Below are 21,978 nucleotides of genomic sequence, written 5' to 3' on the forward strand. Positions count from 1 at the left end.
TTGGGTTGTTGTCATTGTTAAATAATAACTGTTAATTCAGCTGGGAAAGAAGAGCACTGTCAATAATACACATAACTAAATCATTCTGAACCATCATAATTTTTTCCTTGTGCTGTTTGTTCACTAACTGCTCTGATGCAAGTCCTGTCCTGAAGGGCCTGTGGCTTAGGCACCAGAAGTATTTCCATCCACAAGAACTCAAAAGTTTTAAGCACATCACATGACTTTGTACATTCAGTGTTTTTTCTACTTTTCACTTATTTAACGACAGAATTCATCTACTTTTTTTTCTTCTTTTTTTTCAATTTTATAATTTAGTAAAAAAAAAAACAAAACATAAGTATACTAACAAGAGCTAATGAAGCAAAATCTGCAAGAACAGCATCAGGTCATTTTGCCTTTTGTCTCCACTGCTGCCTTTGTTTTCTGTTACCTTAATTAGTTATCTTAATTTAGATTCTGTTATCTTAGTTTCTAATTTGTTGTAGTATTTAAACTTGTATGACATTATTACATACTTGAAAAAGGCTTTCAAAAGCTCAAATAATCTACTCCATCTGAAGATACACACTAAGAATTACCTAAGGCACAATTGGAAGGAGCCACAATAGTAGAATACTACCTTTACATGAGAGGGATTTTTACTTGTTAGAGACCTGACAAGAACGAAACATTTGATTACAACTGAAGTATCGTAGCCTCCAACCCCATCTAAAACCTCTCAGCCCACTAAAAACTTCCCAAAATTAACATAGTACAGAAGTAAAATAAAGATACTGTGGATTGAATGTGTAAAGGAAATACAGATTTAGTGCGGTGTTCTAAAGCATTCCTCACTCTTTTCTTCTCCAGAAACTCAGTCTCAAAACGCTCCCATTACTACTAATGATAATTCGCCAGCAGTAATCATACTGTCAATTACACTGCAAAATCAAGCAATCAACAAAGCTGGGGTAATAACACAGTCAAGTGAAGACTGATCTTTGTTTTGTAATTAGACACTAGAAACTTATCTCTCTACAAATGCATCATGTACTTGCACTACTTCCTACCTTTCATACAGCACATCCAGATGAGCAATTTTAGTTGTTTTTAAAAATGTACAGATAAGGATATTACCTGAGTTTACGCGTGTCATAATAAATATATATATATATTTATTTAATTTATGACTGTAAACCTAAAAGAAAAAGAACTATAAGAAATATATAGTGGATATATATATATATAACCACTTTCTGAATAATCTTTTTGAATGTGGTATCCTAAACAAACGTGAACTCCAGCTAGTATTTCTGATCAATATGGGGAAATAGTATCACTAAAATGAATTTACTTATGTGAAAAGCTTTGTACGTGAACATCAAAGAATTTGGTGTTTAACATACGGAAGACATACAAGGCATTTACAGTTACTCTAAAGTGGCAGCGATAGACACAACTCTCAAACAGCATTTGCTGAGAAGTACAGTTAACATTAACCAAATATAAAAACTAATTAAATATTTTAGGTGCTTAGCTTCTGACAAGAAACATAATATTATTAAAGACAGCAGCAACCAGAGCATTTTGGCATCTGTATAAGCTTCATTTGAAAAACTAAGAATGCATTCAACAGTGTACACCAAAGAACGAAAACAAACAAACAAAAACCCCTTTCAATAGAAAGTAAATGGGGAAACGAGCTTGCTTGTTTGTTTGTTTTCCCAAGGCTCAAGAAGGATACTTCATTTTTAGGAGTAACTATAACTTGTTCTTAGCTTGTTATAGACAACGGGCAACTTAGGCTGGTCCTGGAGCCTGTCTACCTCATTTAATATAACATGCCAGTGGCCAGTCAAAAGTTCAAGAGGAGAGTTCGAGGCATAAGCCTGAGATTCCCCTCACCCCTTAGTCTTCTGTAAAGGTCAGGAGATGCTAACAGCAGCACACAGAGGAGGTTTAAAACTTACAGTTCAAGACACATCATCCTTGCATTCTCAGATACTTCCACATTAACACATTCCTCTTAGAAAAGGAAACAGCTATTGGAGACTGGAATTACTTTTAACAACAGGACAACACCCTGGATGCCCCCAGCACTACCAGCCAGCCCTGGCCTGGGCTCAGGTGGAGGGGAAAGGAAGGGAAGGGGAGGGCAGGGCAGGGCAGGGCAGGGCAGGGCAGGGCTGGGCTGCCAGCAGCACCGATTGCCCCCACCTGGGTGCAAGCCTGGGCTCTACTGGATCACAACCAGGTCAAGGTGGTTCCTCGGGATGGCAAAACCCATGGGGGCTGGGACCACAGGAGGAAATTTCCTCACAGATTTCTCACAAAAAGCCTTGGGTGGCCCAGCACAAACACAGGCTGCTTAGGGAGGCAGAGAGGTACCTGAGGGAGCACACCCTGCGGAGATAGAGCTTGCCTGGGATATATGTCTGCCAGTGTTGGGAGCTTTTTCCATTTTTACCATCATTTATCAGCTGTGATATTTTATTTTACCATTGTAGTAGTTGTTAAGCAAGTATTTTTAATTACACTCCAATAAATCAAAGGTAAACACCCTGTTACTGCTGTTGACCTACAAACAGCACTGCTGTGGTCCTGCCTTTGGGACAGTGTCAGGCTTCACAGGTGTGATCCCAGGAGAAGGAAACCACAGGCCAACCCCTCCAGGAGCTCATGGCCACTGGCTGGGCCGTGTTCATGTGTACATACAGGGTCTGTGACGCCCTCCCCTGCTGTGGAGACTCAGCAGCTGAGGCAGGGAGAGGCCACTGCAGCCCCGGGGGGGTGCTCTGACCCGAGTAAGCCACAGCATGGCGGCCTGGGCAAAGGCCTGCTGGAGGCAGCTCCATTCCCTTCCTGAGGCCTCAGGCAAGGCCTGGGCTGCTACTGGCAGACCTTCCACCTCTCCTCTGACTAGAAAAGGATGGAGGTAGCAGGCTGAGGGCGAGGTGGCCACGATGAGAGCCTCAGCACAGTGCTGCAGGGCCCAGGCCCCATGGTGGGGCTCCAGCATGGCTAGCATGCCAGCAAGCAGGGAGGTGGGCTCCACGCCACTGGCATTGTGGTGCCTCCAGCCTCCCCTCCCCTTGTTCTGGAAAGGTTATCTTCCCAGGAGGCCTTAATTACCATTACATGTTCCCTTGCACTGCCAAAGTAGTGTTCTGTGCTAGTACAGTTGAAAATCATTTCCTGCTCCCCCTGCCACCACCTCCTTCAGCTGTAGTCAGAATTGTCTTTTATGACTTGACAGACTTGAGCAGGCTTACTTCCCCTCTCCTACTGGCAAGCACTGAAGACCGAGTCAGGAGATGAGGAAATGTAATGTGGGTTATGAGACCACAGTGGCTAGGGATGAAGTTGGTCCTGCCATTGCCTCATTTAGTGGATATAAGGTTCTGCTTTTTCTCTTTTTTTCATTTTTTTTTCTTTTAATATACATCTGAGCAGTATGAAGCCAGGCCTCGTGCATTGCATTTATATTAAGTAGAGGCCATCCAGCTTATGAGAAATCTGCTGTACGTATTGAAAGGTTCCTTTTATAAGGAGCTTGAATTGAATAAACAGAGATCAAACGGAAGTGTTTGTCTTGCCTAGGAACTTTTATTAGGTGCATGAGAAAATGTTGAGTATGTTTTTCAAATGCCTGCTACAACGTGCTCAACCTTCTCCTGCATAATTTCTAGGTAGCAAGAACTAACATTTCAAATTAACATATCTGAAAAGACAGGATCTCCAGCAATGTAACGCTTGCCAAATATTATGCTGCAGTTTGCACAATGCTTAGGAGCCAAAATTTTTATGAAGCATTGAACCTCCTGGATTTCTCACCTAAATACAATAAAGTATTTGTGCATAGTGAAACAGATTTTTTTTGTTGTTGTTGTTATGATCAGCTTGACACAGCAAAAAGCATGCACGTTTGAACAAGCTATTTTATTGTTTTCCCCTAACATTTTAATATCCTTACTGCTGCTTTATTGTAAAATACACTTTTTAGCATATGAGCTATACAGAACCTTCCACAGCTACTTAGAGAGGAAGGGTTGGCTGAACAGCTGCGCACAAAACCCTGCCAGCATTTCAGCAATGTATGCATTGTAGGTCAGGGTCAGGTCACAGAAGCAGTCTCTGAAAATCTAGGCTTTTGCAGATACTGCAGCCAGGGACTCCTGTATTTGGATCACAAGACACTACACTAATATTGCAACCAAAGCCAAGCAGCAGGGAAGTGTGAAGGTCTATTTTGTTCCCCAATATATATCGTAGTCTGAAAATAGAGATATCTGGTGGCACAGCTCCCACTTTTCCTTGCACAAAGTTCATTTCAGTCAAATTTTATATTAAATGCAGATAGCTAGCAGTTGTTTGCTCATATCTGTGCTTATCTGCTAGCCTGGTCAGCTGATCCTTTTTTTTTTTTTTTCATGACGTAGCCTACACTGTTGCATTTAATTTGCTTTGCATATAAGTCTATACTATTTAAACAACTGTAAAATACAGTCAAAAGTCAAAGTTATAAATTTTATTTTCTAAGAGAGTTAAATTTATGCAATAAGTGTGTTTCTTCAGACCTCTTAATAGCTTTTGAACATAGTGGGAAACTTCAACCAGGTTTTTAAAATGAAGATCATTAAATTTCTACAAAATTTACACCCGGATTCAGCATTTGGGTGGAAGGAGGGAAAGATAAGCAGGACTGACTGTCAGTCAATCAAATAGAATTCACATAGTTTTAAGATTACCTACCACAAGCAAGGATTTCATAGAGAAAAATGAGAGCAGAAGAGAAGGGATTTATTGTCCTAGAGCACAGAGAAAGGAACAAAGAATATAAATCTGTAGGAAACTGGGCCTCCTCATTTTCATTCCTTAGAGAAGAACATATTCTGTTAAATCAAGCAGAAAATTATGCATTGTCTTTTTGGTTTTGTTGTACTACTCCCAGAGTACTTAATGACAGGGTTGAAAAATGTGGACTTTGATCATATCAGTGGACATTTTTGCCTACAGAGAGCCTAAAATGCCGTGAAACAATGGCAAATTTTGAGCCTGGTCGGTTTCTGCAGGAGGCAAGGGATTAAGTTAAATACTTAGGGCTCCAATTTTATCTTTTCCACTAAAACAAGTATTTACTAGTCTAAAGGCAAAGTTGACAAAGATGAAGTTTGTCCTAGGATTCTTCTCTCTGTTTTTAAAGATATCAGCCAGTGCCTTTTCTTCTTCTTTTTTTTTTTTTTCAGTTATGCGGAGATATTACTTCATCAGTTTTTCACCCATTTCTTTTAGATGTCAGGTCCTGTTCTGTTCCAGACATATGCATACATACGTGCATGTGCAGAGTTTGGGTCAAATAAAAAAGAAAGATTTAGATCACCTTTCCATTCTTTTTATAACAGCAACCATCCTGCTCTCAATTGCAATAAATACATTCTCCCTAGAGAGAAAAAACCTGGGGCAAGTTTACTTTTTAAACCACCTGCAGTAGCTTACAGAATGGGACAGTTTTGAGGTTAAGGCAATAGTTTTGTACAGATTTGTGGCAATGTCTCAAATACACTTAGCAATTAGAATGTATTTTGGATAGTCTTTCCATAATCAGATTTGGGATTAAATGAATCCAACCTGGTATGATACTGCAAAATGTCCCTTTCCTAGGCCTTGGCTTACTTCATTATAGAATATTAGCAAGGTGAATAGTACTCATACTAATGAACAAATGTGAATGTCTCCGTCTGCTTAAGAGTTCATAGGATGACAGCCTTTGCAGCTGGAATGACTGAAGCATACTGAAATTAAAATTGTCAGCCAGTATCCAACACTGAAAAAAAATTAACACACTAAGGAGCCAAAAATGAAAAGAGCTCTGAGAAGACCAAAGGAAAGCTGAAGTAGCATGTACCATATATGTATCACATGGTTTTACTGTGATCCTTTGTTGTCACATGATGATCAGCAGGAGTCACCCACACAGGGATTCGTGATTGCTGCTTTCAAATTTCTGCCTTTTTTGTATCTTCATAGTACATCTTAAAGTGAAATTGCTATAGCAGTTATAATAATTCAAGTTCATCCCTTAAACAGAGGTCAGGGGAAGACACTGCAGAGAATAATCAGGATAAATGCAGTGTCTGGCATAAGTGTTGCTGATGCACAGGGGATGGTGTTCTCCAGTTTAAGGATTGATTGGTTGAGTAGTGGCCTCTCCTCAGTGGAATGCTTGCCTTGTACACACATGCATAGCCTTAGTTGGCCCACTACTTTTGTCTTAGGGCCTTATATACTTTCATAATAGGTGAAAGAGAGACCAGGGACGTGAGAGGAATTTATGAATCCTGATTCAAGGCCTTGAGAGCTATTCTTTCTGGGCATCCTATGTAGAAAAAAGACTAGCTGTGGAACTATTTTGCACACCTAATTTCTTGGATTGAATCATTTCTACTAGCTCTTTCCACCAAGTTCCTATACAAAAGACACAGGCAGATCAGCATTATGATTATCCCTTAAAGTACTCCATAACTGGATTTAGTCAGTGGTCCAATTAATTTGATTTGTATTCAAGTATTTTGTCATTTGCCAGTTCTATTGACTGCAACATAGTAAAGCAACTAGTGTGGGGCACAGCAGTGGTGAATCAGCCACAGCATCACAGGGCATCAGCCATGCTATGAATCCACTCAACTACAGTACTTGCTAATTTGCAACAGCCCGGGCCGCCTGACTGGACTGAACTAGTTCAGGTGGGACTTGTCTACCCTAAGACAAGTACAGCTGCAATGTGCACACAAAACTGGATTCAAAGCTTATGTTTTATATGCTTGGTTAATGCTTATTACTATGGACCCAAAGCCTAATTAGCACAGTGAATTCCTACTGTTTTTGTAGTTAACACGGCTTTCCTATTGTCAGCTGAACAGTTATTATAATAAGCCGAGTTCTGATGCTGATTGTCTCTGTAAAGCAAATACACTACAGATGAACAGCTGGCGATCTATTTGACTAGAGTAAGACAAAAAAATAATGGTGCTGAATAATCCAGATGCCCAGATAAAGTCAGGAAATACAATTAGGATGATGATGTTTTTGTGTCAAAAGAGTTATGCCACACATAGAGGCCACCATTGAACTACAACTTTTATATGGCTAGTTACCTACAGCAAATAGTGTGAGCCAGTTAGGAAAGAAAAGTCTCTCCCATGAGCAATAGAAGTTAAAATTTTGCCAGTTTACTGTACCTGCTCACTATACCTACTCCCAATCTCTTGCATCCTTATACCTTTCTTACTCAATTCAATATCTGCATTGTACCTAGTATCTAGTCTGCTAATAACAACTGTCCTGCTGAACTTCTTGTTCTGAACAACTCTCCTTTGCATTAATCTCCACCACTGTATCCAAGAATTTTTGGTGTGATACCCATCTCGTTGCACGATTTCTCTGAGGTCATCTGAGGACCAAGAATGTTTTCAGTATGTCAGGTGACTTGCTTCTGGCTACAAAACAGAATCTCTTTCCTTCTCCTGTAGTTTTTTATCTCCATTCATTTCTTCGTCTGAAATTGTTGATCATTTCAAAGACCTATATTAGTTTGCCACTTTCTAATTCAGCTTCCTCTTCAGTGCCATTTCTTCCTTCTGTTCTCATCCCGTGTGTGTTATTTTTCTACCCTTAAATGGTGTATCATCACATAACTCTCTTTTTATCTTTTAATCCAAGACCTTTACTGTACCAAAACTCACATCTGTGGCTATCATGGAAGGAGGAACTTCCATCTCTTAAGAGATAGCTGATAATGAGTGGAAGCACACAGTGCTAAACATCACTTTACTGTGGGTAAGGAGTATATTGAAATTATCTCATAGGTCTGCAGCTTGGATGTTATCATTTCTTTTCCTTTTTCCTCCTGTGTCCTGACTCTCAGTTAACACTATTAATCATTAATGCCCATATCTTTCAAGTATTGGCAAGACATGAATGACCATCTAAAAGACATTCTGTACTCATCAACTATTTTATCTGCAATTCTTAGAAAACTTCCTTTAACAGCAGATTCATTTCACCTTTGTGGGAACCCTGAGTTGGGTTCCATTCTTCTGTGTCACAATCCAAACAGATCTGGTCAAAAATGGTTTTATCTCAGCAGCCTGTCACTCGTGAGGTCCCTCAGGGATCAATACTGGGCCCCAAGATGTTCAACGTCTTCATAAGTGTTCTGGATAATAGGATTAGAAGCACCCTCACCAAGTTTGCTCATGACAGTAAACTGGATGGTGAGGTGAGCACATCAGAATGAAGAACCATTTTACAGGATAGGCTGGAAGACAGGACAGGCAAGCAAAAACTGTATGAATTTTAACAAAGGAAGTACAAAGGTCCTGCAACTGGAATGACAGCCAAATTTCCCAGTACACTCTTAGATCTGTGTCACTGGGGAGCAGCCTTGTCTAAAGCGATCTGGAGGTCCTGGTGGACAACAAGCTGAACATAAGTCAGCAGGGGACTGCTGTAGCAGCAAAGGCAAACTGGATCCTGGGCTGCATCCACGTGGGAATTACTGGCAGAGATAGAGATGTGAACATCCCACCCTACTCAGCGCTTACACCTGGAGTACTATGTCCAGTTCTGATCCCCACAATTCAGAAAAGATTCAAAAAGACTGGAGAGGGTCCAAATAAGGGCCACAATGATGATCAAAGGGCTGAGAACCAGCCCTATAAGGAAATACTGAAGGAATTAAAGGAGTTAGGTTGTTTCACCCAGGAGAAGAGCTGGCTTGGGGGGACCTAACCACAGTAGTCCAGTGCTTAAAGGGGGGCACTGGACAGGGGCTCTCCCTTCATATGGAGCCACGTGGAAAAGACAAGAGGCAGTGTGTACAATTTAAACTGGGAGAGGTTTCTTCTTGACTTATTACAGTAAGAACAATCAATCACTGGAAAAACCTCCCAGGGATGTGGTAGAATCCCCAGCATGGGAGGTTTTCGAGATCTGTTTGGACAGGATGCTAGATAATCTCATCTATGCTCCTTTTTCACATGAAAGGTTGGACCTGATGATCTTTGGAGGTTCCTTCCAACCTCGGCTGTTCTATGATTCTATGAAAAACATAAAGGAAAGAATTAAATATTTGCCTCCCTATCTTTTTATAGATAATTTTCACTGGGAAAACATACAGAAAAGAGATTAAAAACAATTACATTTAACTACTGCAATCTTCAATTCTGAGAAAAGATGGCAAACAGTTTGGGGAGTTATAATTCAGACAGTGTTTGCATCATGTCTCAAGATCTTAATTTCTCTTAAAACATTTGAGTTTAAAATGTCACAGTCTAGAGCACTTTAGGAAAATTGTTCCGGAGCCTTAAGTAATACCAAAGCATTGATTTATGCAACAGTTGGCAAGCAAACTTTCCAGCTAATGTTTTATTATGCTCTGTCCCCACCCTTGCCAATGTCGTCATATTAAGAGCTTACATAAAATTATTTAGAAAATTAAGCAAGTCCTTCCCAACATTGAATCTGGTCAGCCTCACTCAAATAACATGAGATATGTAATTACTATTTCACTTATGTACAGAGAAGATCAAGTAAACACAATTGAAATGCTCAGCAGAAGTCCTAAATTTAGCCTAAAGAGGTCAAAATGGCAGTTTATCTTCTTTATATATGTTCATAAAAAAAAAAAAAAGTTGAATTATGCCTTTACAGGGCTTTTTTTTCTATTTGGTACATAATGTACTCAGCAGTAAGGAAAATACACCACCTGGGGAAAAAAGATCAAATGTTCAATTCACAAAATTCTTATGGTCTTTTCTGAGCCAGTGTAATATTTTCTGGGGCAGTATTACAGGAAATTTTAGCTTTACTAAAGTAGTGTTAAGCTAATTTAGTGTAGCCTAAAGTAAAAGGAGACTCATGACTTTTAAATGTGTTATTCATTGACATGTGATGCTTTATTTATTTGCCTCCATGTCAGAAATCTTCCAATATTCACAGCTACTGAAATACTTCACGATGTTTCATCTTCTTCAAAAAAAAGGGGGGGTGGGGTGGGGTTAGAATTTGGATTGGTTGTATGTGCAGTTCAACACCATGCCTCTAACTGTGATCAGTACAGACAAAGGTGCAAGAAACACCATGGAGGTAAGAAATGGGAACGTTTATTCCTGAAGTCTGTCATCCAGATTAATGTATGCCCTGAGACATGAGGTTCTGTTTGTTTGATTGATTGATTGATTTTTACACCACTAAACAATCTTGTGCTGTAATAATTTAATATTTAATTAATATATAATAATTAATGCTGTAATCAGGGTGTTCTCACTATCATGTTAGCTGCATTTTGCCCTCATAGGCTCATCAGTCAAAGCTGGGACCAGTTGTACCAAACGTTGAGCAAAATGCTATAAGAGCACTGTTCCTACCACGGAAAGCTTACAGTTTAAGTAGACTCACATGGATAACCTCATTAACTCAATTACATTTGGTGACTTCCCCCTGCCTTTCACTGCTTTTGTTTTTTGCATGACATTGCAGGGAAAATGCATTTCATGTACAAACATCAGTAATCATTACTTCTAGAAATTATGAGCTCAGGCAGTATTCTTTACACAGAAAAGACAGACAGCCTAGTTCAGTAAAATTCAGTGGTCATATATACATATATACAGTACAACACTAGGAAGTGTAAAGGTGGGAAGGGAAAGAACAATAAATCTGGTAGCAATTTCAAAGCAAAAGGCAAGAAGCTTCAGAAAGGAAAGCTTTGGATAGAATGTAGGGCATACATATCACACGTGGTATAAACACAAAACAAAAAGCTCATTCACACCACAGTATTGTAAGGAAATGAAGGAAGGTAAAGGAAGAATTAGAGAAGGAAAATTGAAGTCAAATAGCAGATCGGTGTTTTCTGTAATACATCATCATTGCCTTGACTCTCTAGTTCCTGGGTGACTTGACAATGGGCCTAGATGTTAGCCTCACACTTTCCTTCCTTTGAAATACATCAAGCCTCAATGACTGTAGAGGAAAGAGCATGACACCTTTGCTGCCTTGTGGATACCAAAGTGCTGGACTTTTCTTTTTCTTTTCCTACTCTATTGCAGGAACATATTATTATTTGTGTTGAAATACTAAGCTTTATTTTCAACCCTTACTGTTGCTGCTTTTGTGGCAAGAGCCTTTAGCCATATTCAAATCTGAAGGCAACTCTGGTCACAGGATCTATACCGATGATAAACCTTAATCTGGATCAAGGACTCACTGTGCACTAAGCACTCTGTAAGGATAGCAGAAGACAAGGATTTTTTATTTGCCTTTTTTTTTTTTTTTTTTAAACCTAGGGCATAGAGTAAAGAGAACTGCAGATGAGCAGTGTTGAGGAATATTAGCAAATACACTCATTTGCATCATGTCAGGTAAGTATCTTACATCGGGCTAAGAAACAAGGAGGAGAAAGTTTGACTGCATGTATGCAGACAATACATCCTGCATATATCTGTTCTTCTTCACTGAGTTTACTGTTATTCACCCCCATTATGGACTATTTGTGATGCTATTATTCTTCTTCCAGTATCATTGTCAATATCTGATTAGAAATATTCTTCTTCTGTGCCCCCTAACTCAATACGAATCCAAAATATCTTAAATACCACAATAGGGTTCTAAGCAGCCCAACATTTGTGTGAAACTTGCATCATTGGCAGCCTAGCATTTCCCCCTCTGATGTGAAAGTCCAGCTGTGTCCTAGAGAGGAAGTCAGATGGCATTGCTCTCAACCATGATTCTCAAGGTTGGCAACACAAGCAGGAATTGGAAATAGTTTTAAGTAAACATATGTTTAGAAGTATGCAGGATCTAAGATTTTATAATAAATAGAAGTTGAATGATTGAGCTTTCCATGTATATGTATTTTAACATATATTTTTAATTCAACTCCTATAGTCGTCAGCAGTTACAGTTCCTTAAATTGACATAAGCCCAAATAATTTATTAATGATGCCGCTTTTGTTGCCAACTAAAGCCTGAAACACATGGAAGATTTCAGAGAAGTCCTAGGGCAAAACCCACAGACAAGCCTTCTTTATTTATAATATACATGTATCTTGGCATAGCTGCCTTGTTCCCTCAGTGAGGGTCTGCTCCAGCTGTGTCCTAGAACCCTTTATACTCTAGCTGGTGTAGCTTGAAACGAAGGGATCACGCCTGCTGATTTCAAAGGGAGGCATACAGAAAAAGGCAGAAGTATCTCGTTCCTGACCTAGAAAATTATTCTTAATGCAAATATTAACATGTAGCATATCTTATGTTTCAAAGAGATAGAATGTCAAGTTACTTTAAAATTCCTTTAATTATAGCGTATGCTGTGAGCTATTCATATTCATTGTTGATTATGTTTCATTCCACATTCTCTTCTATTATGAAAATAAGTGCAAAGGAAAGAGTGCCTTGAAATATTTATAATGGGTTTGTGTAAAGGCAGCTTTAGAGAACATCATTTTAAACTTCCCATTAAATGCTAGCCTGCAGGTAAAACTGCTGTACAACAGAGTAGAACATTGAAGAAATAAAGCTACAATGGAAAAGATAGAAAAAGCCCAGGCTTTTACATGAAGCAGAGAAACACCCGGTTCAGAATGTAATAATTAATGTATTGGAGAGAAACTGATTCAACACAATGAAACTGTGCTACGTTATGTTCAGATGTGAAGACATCATCATAGAAACTCTCAGTAAGAATTAAAAATTTTGAGCATATAAATATTTGTTGACTTTATAGAGAACAAAGGATTCTATTCTTACTATGCTTCAAAATGCAAAAATATGTTTGATCCAGGTCAGAGGGGTGTATATTTGTAAAGTCTCTGCAAAAATCATTGGTGGGGGTCTCAGTTCAGTAGGAGGTACTTTGAAAACTGCTGAATTTAAGGGTATTGTTGAGTTGTCATTTGATGGCTAAAACTGAGATACATACAACTTCAATAACTGGAATTGATTAAAAGACTATTTCAGAGCCATCTAAGATGTTAATCTCACTATTTAAATGTATTTTTTGCCTAGCACATCTCAATTTCTGTTTTATAGAAGCATTTTTCTAATGGCTACATGAAAGTGCTTTCAACTTCACTTTCTTCTTTTAAAACAATTTTTTTTTGGTAAAATCTTGAACAGAAGATACTCCTAAATTCTGTATTCTTGAGCACAAGCGGTTTCTACAAGCACACATGTAACCGGACTGCGTGGTATTAGCTATCTCAACAGTTTGTGGCTTTTGTACATACTTTATACTGTTTCTGCTGCTTGAAGTATCCACAGAAACTGGGTTTATATTGTTACCTCATTTATCATCCCAAACCAGATAAAATGGGTCTGATGTACTAAGCCACCTACTTGGCTGGTTATTTTTAAATACTAAGGGTATAGCTTCTTGTCTTTCTAAGATCACCCCCAATGACATTTGTAGACAACTCATACATCTGTATCAGTTAGAAATGATAAGAATCCATCTGAGGGAGATCAGTTGTAAATCTTGGAAGATTGAACAAGAACCGCTGTAACACCTCGTTATCTGTTATTTATTTATTTAACACATTCATCTTTTTTCTTGGAGGACTTTTGTTTAAATCAAAATCCACATCCAGCATAGCTGGGGTGAATACAAATTGCTTGACGCTATACCAAGGCTATTTTGCAAGCATGCTATAAGCATCCTTTGTGAAATGAATTGAGCGTTTATTTTTCTATCGTCACGCCCACTGAAAGCATGCAGGAAAGAAAAGGGAAAAAAAAAAAAAAACTTCTGTGATGAAAGAAATGGAAAAAAATGGCAACGAAAACAACAAAAAACACATCCAATCAAGCAGGTAGCCTGGGTCATATGAATATTAGTAAGTCAAGTGCTACGCGGTCAGCCTGATGCCCCTGCCCTGTACTTCGTTAAGAACACGTGCTGATGAAGCAGCAAACCTCCTGTGACTGCAGTGGAGGTATGGTATAGCTGCTTTTCTGTGCTGTTCTTCTCTCCTACATAAGCACGCACAGTAAGCAAGGCAGAGAAGAAAAGGGAGAGTGCAAAGGACTGCAGTTGTCGTATTCTGTAGCCACTGCTTTGACAGGTTTCCCCATAGCATTAGGGCTCAAAGCCACCTTGGGGAGGGAGACAGCTAAGCAGCCACATTTGTTTCCACATAGCCCCAGAGCATGCAAATAGCATTGAGTGACTTCACTGAACAACAAGGAAAGGTAGCTGGAGGTTAGGGCGGGGGAGGTACTGTTCCTATCGCTGCTTCTTCAGTAAAGGAGCATCTTAACACCATATGCACCCTAACTACCTGGCATAGGCTCTCCAGGGCTTAGTTTAAAAAAAGAATTATTCCTAAATGACAGATGAAGCTTAGATTACCCATATGAGCCTGTAAGTACGATCAACTTTTTTACAACAAGCTTTTCTGCTCTGGACTAGGAGCTTCATGAGCAGTTACTCAGTTACATATTTTCTGCTGTTTTTAGACCTTTCAATTTCTCTGAAAGTATGTGCATATGTCAATGTGTTATGTCTGAAATATGCTTAGCTACAGTAGCACTCTTGGAGGTAAAACGCATACGTATGTCTGCAGCTGCTCTTAGTCCAGCCATGTCTGACCGGTACACTTTTCAGTCTTTGATGCCACCCTTACAAGACATCAAATCAGTCTAATTCACATGTGCACAGAGTTCAATTCCTCTCTTTCATTCTTCATTGCTATAAATGCCCTTTACTCTTACACACAGCTGGTTACCGCATGGCATTCCTTCTCCTTAGAGAGTGAAAAACCTCTTAAGAACATAAGGCCATTCAGAACTGCTCCCTGGGGTGGCTATAGGCTAAAACCCCAAATTATGCCTTCTTTTCTGTGAGACAATTCCAATATAATCCCAGAAGAGTTTTGGATACTGCCAGCAGTGTGCGAGCCAGTTAGCCTTGTGTCCAGACAGAATTCTGATTTAGCAGCTCATCGTGTTTTTCATGTTAGACCATTTCTAAAACACACCTCTAGTGAAAATAATAATAATAAAAAGGTCGTAATGCAACCTTACCTTATTTCCTGCCAAAATGTATTCTGAAGTGGATTCAGCGACTTCTACTTGTGTTCAGTAGTAACTTTTCCAAACAGACTACACTTATATGAGAGTCAGTGTCTGGCTTTTTTGCTCTGGGCACCATTTCCAGTCACATGAACTGGGAACAGCTTGATTCAGATGTTAACAGGCACTGACATTTGCAGGAATGTTGTTTAAAAAAAAAATCATAAAAGCCTTGAGAAATTTCAGTGCTTAAAAAGCTTATCAAAAAAGTTACTGAAAATATGGTATGCATGTTATCTGTGAGAACAGTAGCATAATGCAAGAGTTGATGGTAACATGATACATAGCTGTATAGTACATTAAGGAGCAAACCAAATACAGTTCTGTCCTGACTTTCATGTCTTTGCAAGTTCACTGAAGTAGGACTTGTGTGCAAATCAGGGAGGAATCTGACTTTTTGATGTTAAATGGATGTTAGAATTTGACAAATTAAATGGGTTGAATTCCAACCCTGAATTACAAAAATGATAGAATAAATCTGGGATTAACACCTACTTTTCCAGTAAATTCTCAACTCTCTCTGCATTTATTTTAAACACATTTTTCAGTTTTGTAAGGGGATTTGTTTTTATCGTCTTAGATTTGAAGGAGGTCTCCATCAGGTAAAAGACAATATTTGTGGCTTACATTTCACAGGACTACGGTAATAGAGACACAGAGTTTAGCTCTCATTTTTTTTTTTCCAATTTCTCATATCGTTCTCAGATGTCTCCTCTTCAGAAGGTGACCTCAAGGGGAATAGCTATGCCCTTGAATCACTGTATTACAGGATAAGAGGTAATGGGCTCCAACCATCTGACAGACTCTAATACTTCTGTAAACTGAAGTCACGTGGGTTATTTTAACCCTTCCTCCCACCTTACTTGGTTTCTTTCTACATGCTTGTAAAGTGAACAACAAACACACAAGACCTTGTGAAGCCTACCAATAGCGTTCAGATTTTTCTAAATCACCTACCTCTTGAGACCAGCGAGAGGAAAAGAAATAACTCAAATGCAGTTAAACTTAGGTGAATTAGAGCAATACATGAACAATATATTTTTATAACTTTTGCACTATTCTAGGAGAGGTAGTTTTTTTTTGTTTGTTTTTCCCCCAAGGGGAAGCAGACAATAAAAGGAAGCCATAGTTCTTTACTCTTTCCCCATTAGCATGATTCCTACAGCACTTGCACCTTCAGCTGAAGAGATGACCAAATGATAGCAAGCCAAGTTTGTGTGCTGGAAATGACAAAAATTGATAGGTGTGCATGTTGCAAAGCAGTCATTCTAACACAGCTAGTAAACATCTGCTGTCCAATGCATGCTTTGCAAGTAAAGTCTGTTTACATTTTGTGAATGTCAGGCATCCAAATTTTGGGCAGATTGCACGTATCATACTCACACATTAAATCCATTCAACATTTGTCAGAAATGGATTGGTTTTATATGTTTTGTGTGGACAGTCAAAGGAAAGAAGCAAAGGAATTTACTAAGGGATACTCCTAGCTGAATTTTGTTGTTGTCATTCAGAAGCTAATGGCAATCTAATTTAGTGATCAAATCCCTCGAAAATGAATTTATGTCATGAAACCCCCCCTTTTATTTTTTTCAGACACAATAATGTTAAGAGTGAATGAACACGAGCTACAAAGCCACAATGCTTGTGTTCTGCACAGGTGCAAAGATATGCAGTAGACAGAGTTTCGGTAAGAGCTCCTGTCCATGTGGTGTAGTATCTACACTGGTAGGTCTGTCTGAAGCTTGAGAGAGTTGTAATCCTGTAATTTCCTCAGAACATTCTCCTGAAAGATGTGTAATGCTTGGGCAAAACTAAACCCACCATAAGCCTGTATACACATCCCAAAACCTACGTAGAACGAGGAAGTGAGCTTCATGTGGTTTGAAAGTATGAGACGATACTACTGTTTTGTTGTCATATTTTTCAGTCTAGAATACAGTTAAACAATGTAGATTTCCTCTAAATATATACAATATATATATATAATAAAATGTATAAAATATATATAATTTCAGGCAACAGCTGTGAAACTCCTTAAATCCAGAAGGAAGAATTCCAGCAGCCTTCAAGCTCAGCCATAGGAACATCCTAGTCATCCTTCATGAGATTTCTTCTCCAAACTGCTCTTAAAGGAACAGACATAAGGTAGCTCATCATTTTATCCTCCGCCGTGTTGACTTCATCGTCATTAAGCTACTGAATTAGACAGAACAGGAGCATTATAACCCTCTAAAAACTCCACAGTCCAGAAGAAGAGGGTGATTTATTCACGTAAATTAGAAAAAGACACAAACATACCATATACTGTTTACAAAAAAGATGATGAAATTTTTTCATGAAAGAGGAAATCTCAGTAAATTCAGAAGTTTAGACAGGCTAACACTGACCTCAAGAAAACAAGCTGAAGATCTGAAGTGGTTAACAGGATTATCGTGAAGACACCATTTGAGATTATTTCATGATATCATCTTATGAAATAATAAATGATACAAAGGTATTTAGAAGAAGGAAGACAGTGCAAACAAACGAGATAAGAAGCTACAGTAAATTAGAGCCAGAAACATTATTTAAAATAAATAATAATAAAAAAGAACCTGCAAGAAAGCTTTAAAGCATTGAAGGGAGAAATTTCCATTTGACTTAATTTTGGCTGCAGAACAGTCATAGCAGTAACTTAGAGATTAAACATGCTCCAGCTCACCAGCCTACAGATCTTCCTCCACTGCAGCTATCAGACTGCACGGGTTCCCCTGAACTTATGGTGCAGGTTTCAGTGCTCAAAGGAGGTCTATGCACCGATCATTTACTGAGGCACACACGTGACTAGAATTTGTGTTGTTGGCACTGCAGGAGCTTATTTAACTGCAGCTGCAAGTCAGAGTAAGTGCTCCTGAACCTGTTTTCCTCCAATTATCAAATCATTCTGTATTAATGTTGAAACATGGTTGATCAAAATTGATGCCCTACAAAGAAAGCCTCCCTTATTGAGGTGTTTTGCTACAAACATGTTTCTGCAAATTCTAGTAAGTCAAGAGAGGAAAGTGGATTTTAATTTGTTGTCTCTATCTGTCAGAGAAAAAAAAATATATATGTAGTGAAGTCATGACATTTAGTAGCACTGTCTAGGAAATGGTAACGATCAACATCTGAAGCCAGAGGACATTTTGCTCTGCCAAAAGTCATGCTAGGGAACAGAAGTAAGACACACACCCCTTTCCCCCCCCACAAAGTAGTATCTCATTTCAAAGAAATGAGATGAGAATAGGGCCTTTTGCCTTTTTCCCCCACTAACTGTTGAAGGCAAGCTAGAAATTTTATTTCTTAGGAAGCAAATCATGAGGTACAACAGCTTTTGTGAAGAACATTGCAGAGTTTCTTGATGTTATGGAGTCAGAACTTTGCTTTCTTTAAGAAAATCTCAGACAAGGTGATTGTTACAGCTAATTACTTGTAGTGAAAATGAAAAGTTAATTTGAATTTGAAGGAAACGTTAACTGCCAGCCAAGTGCTAATCCTACTCCTATTACCAAAAAGGGGGGGGTTAGGATAGAAAACCACACAACATGAGATACAAGAACCTTAATTTGTAGCACATCACTGATTCAGGATTACAAAGCAGCAAACAGAACAGCTTGAATATAAGGAAATACAGTCGATAAGTACAATTTAGTTTTTTTGAAAGTTCAGCATATAGCAAGCTGTTCCCTGCTTTCAAATCCCGTGATACAGTATTTGATCTGATTTCTCACTTCTTCTAGATGTGTCATGTGCCAGATGTGCCAGTATTTGTGGTGATTCAGACACTGAAGTTCTTGCATAGTTTAAGATGTTTAATTTTTGTATATGTTGATCATAATTCAGTGGAGGCACTCAAAGTAAATGGACAAAAGCCAAATTATGGAGCAACAAGAAGGTCTGCACTTCCATTATTGCTGCTCAGAAGTGTATCTTACCCCTTATGCAGAAAGGGAGAGAAAAAAGAAAATCTCATAATATTCTTTTTGTGTGTGTGTGTGTGCACACTTTGTAAGATGAGTTTGTCTTATACAGAAACCCATGGGAAAATAAATAATATATCTTAATATTTTTTTCTTCAATTTTTAGCTTTTATTTTACCTTCTGATCATTATTTCAAACTCACTTTCTGAAATATTGCTGAACATACTGCTTCATCAGAAGTCCTGCAGAATGCTGCATAAAGTAAGTTAAGATAGATATTTTGTACAAGTAGGGTTTTTTTATATGACGTAAAGCATCCTCAGAACACTGAATGGATGTTATTAAATTTTATGATATCCTGTACAGAGATAGCACACACTGTACGGAGACAGAGAGAGTCATAAAGCAATTAGAGTAACAACTTGGCCTCTACATCATACTCTGTGTATTAAAGGATGAAGCTGAATTCCCAGAATTCTACAGGTTTTGGGACAGACAGGACCGTTATTGAAAGGGCACGTGGTTACTCAAAAGATAAAATTTAAAAATAAATAAATTGCAGGAACAGAAAAATAGTAAGAAATATGTCTACCATAACTCTATACTACTGAGAAAGCATGCAAATCTTGTCCTTGGTATTAGCCTGAAACAGCAGCTTCACTGCTTTGCTAGCTGCTGTCAGCTGCAGGAAAAAGCGGCATGAGGAATTTCCTGTCTTTTCTACATATGTAGGCCTGAGGAGAATCATAATCCCAGTTTTGGGGGTATATAACTAAACTCAGAAGTGAAGTGCAACTCAGTGAATATACTCCAAGCCTTTATACTCTCCCTACTGGCTCCCTTATGCATGCTCTGAAGTAGAGAAGTCTGTGTAATGGGAGAAAGAGCGAAAAGATAAAGAGAAGATGAAAAGATAAAACTATCATTGAGAAAATAACGTTGCAGACTTTGCAGAAAACAACTCACAGGTCTCCTAACAATCGCAAGGATTAGGAAACCTTCACAGTTTAAGTTGAAAATTGATTTGAACATGTCATAATTTTTGAGCAGATCCTTGGTGATTCACATAGCTGAACTTGTAAGCAACACTTTGCATATTCAACAAATGTATGAGTTGGGATGGGCCCAGCAACAACAGCAGAAATCTTGTGGATGTTACTTGTGTCCCTTTTACAAAGGCAGACGTGTGGGTAGAAGGAGGACCTGGCCAGAAGCTGCCCAGCCATTAAGGAAGAAGAACTGCCTCCAGCCTGAGTCCTGTGTCAAGTCACTGACAACCACTGTCCTGAGAAGAAGCCTGTCACTTGTGCCACAGCTATATCCCTGTTTTGGGATCCCCAGCTGGTCCTCAGGCTGTACTTCACATCTCAGGAAGGCCTAAAGCTCTACCTGCTCAGTAGCACAAGTTGCACAAAAGTTGCACTTCTGCTTCAGGACAAGTAAAACAACAGTAGGTAGAATTACCTCCAGGAGGTACAATTATCTCCTTCTAACTGTTCCTTGTGTAAGAGAGGGAAATAAAACTCCTCAGGCAGGTGGCCACAGAGATACAGTCTCCTAACATTTTGTTACCAAATCATATCCTGCCTATCTGGAGCTATGGGTACCATTGCAGGTTTCCTTATGTTACCTTTCAAACCAACCAGCCAACCTGGAAGTTTACTACCTATAAATGCATGTTGTTTTGATGTACAGTTTGTATGCTTGCATGCCACTCCCTGCCTATTCAGGTCTTTTTCTTCACTCAGGATTCAGTTTCTTATTAAGAGAAATCAAACAAACAAACAAAAGACAACCCGCCAAAGTTTGTTTTTATGAACATCTTCCTCCCTCCTCACCAACTTATGGATAATTTGATATACACATAAATGACCTGTTTCCATAACCATTCCCATTCCTGAACTCAATAGTCTCCACGTATTTTAGTTTGAAATAAAGCAAGTTAAATTTTGCATCCAGTTTAAAGGTTCCTGCCCTGAAGATGGAAAACGTTAGCTGTATAAACATGGTTAAAAGAACAACTGCTTCTGTTTGCAGAATGCTTCTTGGGAGAGCTCTTTCTGGCATAAATATAAGTTTTAGCCAGCATTATCTCTGTTACGAGTTAGAGTAGCTCATAAAATTAACAAATAAATAAATTGATTACTTCAGATTTAAATGAAAATGTAAAGATACATTTCTTAAGACTACATGCTAGCCCATTACAAATCTGAGGAATTTACTAAAATGGCAGAAGACTTACCTTCAGAAGAATTGGTGAGGAGGCTGTTGTTTCCATTTTACCTTGTACCTGATCAAATGCTTAGCAAGACTTAGTTTAATGCTGACTCCCTCCACCCCTGTAGTGGTTTTAAAAAAAAAAAAAAAAAGTCTAAGCACTCCTATAGGCTTGGCAAACTGAATAGCAGTAACATCTGGCTTTCTGCCTGAAATTAATTGGAGAAATGTATTACAGGCTATGCTCTTATCATCAGCTGCCAAGAAGCATTTGTATAATAATTCTTTACAAGGGGGAAAAAGGAGGATTTTTCTTTTTCTTTCCAGAGCTTTGTGGGTACCAGACAACTCTGTCAAGCAGATAACGGTTAGGAACTGACTGGTGAATATCAGAGAAATAGAAAGTTATAGTATTTAGCTTTTCCTTTAAAAAGTGCAATTCCAAATATAGAGGAACATAGTTATCATACCCTCTGGATTTCAGCATGAAGAACTCAGAAGAAAAAGTTTCAGCTTTAAGATGCTCCGCCCAGGTATGTCTTCTCCGAGGGCTGCAAGCCAGCCCTACCCCTCCTCTGAAATGGTGGACAGGAGCACTGCCTGCCAGGCCCGCGGCCTGAGGGCAGGCATAGCTCCTTCCCTCTGGGCTGCTGTGAGGCTCAGCTCCATGAAAAGCCTATGTTCTTGTGGCCAGTGGCTTACTAGGAGAGT

The 21,978-nt window shown here is 38.8% G+C and overlaps 1 protein-coding gene across 7 annotated transcripts in view; it reads right to left on the minus strand.

Moving 5' to 3' along the window:
* Positions 1 to 21,978, minus strand: part of FMN2 (formin 2) — a 188,465-nt gene that overhangs the window by 165,682 nt on the left and 805 nt on the right. For 2 of the 7 annotated variants that reach the window (XM_080585108.1, XM_080585105.1), the window contains exon 1: positions 1,953 to 2,137. The gene's annotated coding sequence lies outside the window, so the exon portion shown is untranslated. Of the gene's footprint in view, positions 1 to 1,952; positions 2,141 to 2,199; positions 2,723 to 21,292; positions 21,390 to 21,737; positions 21,843 to 21,978 lie in introns of those variants that run through there. The other 5 variants (XM_080585110.1, XM_080585111.1, XM_080585106.1 and 2 more) reach the window with 4 other exon arrangements.

This window comes from Anser brachyrhynchus (assembly GCF_964034855.1).
Source record: "Anser brachyrhynchus genome assembly, chromosome: 3".
NCBI classification, from domain to species: domain Eukaryota; kingdom Metazoa; phylum Chordata; class Aves; order Anseriformes; family Anatidae; genus Anser; species Anser brachyrhynchus.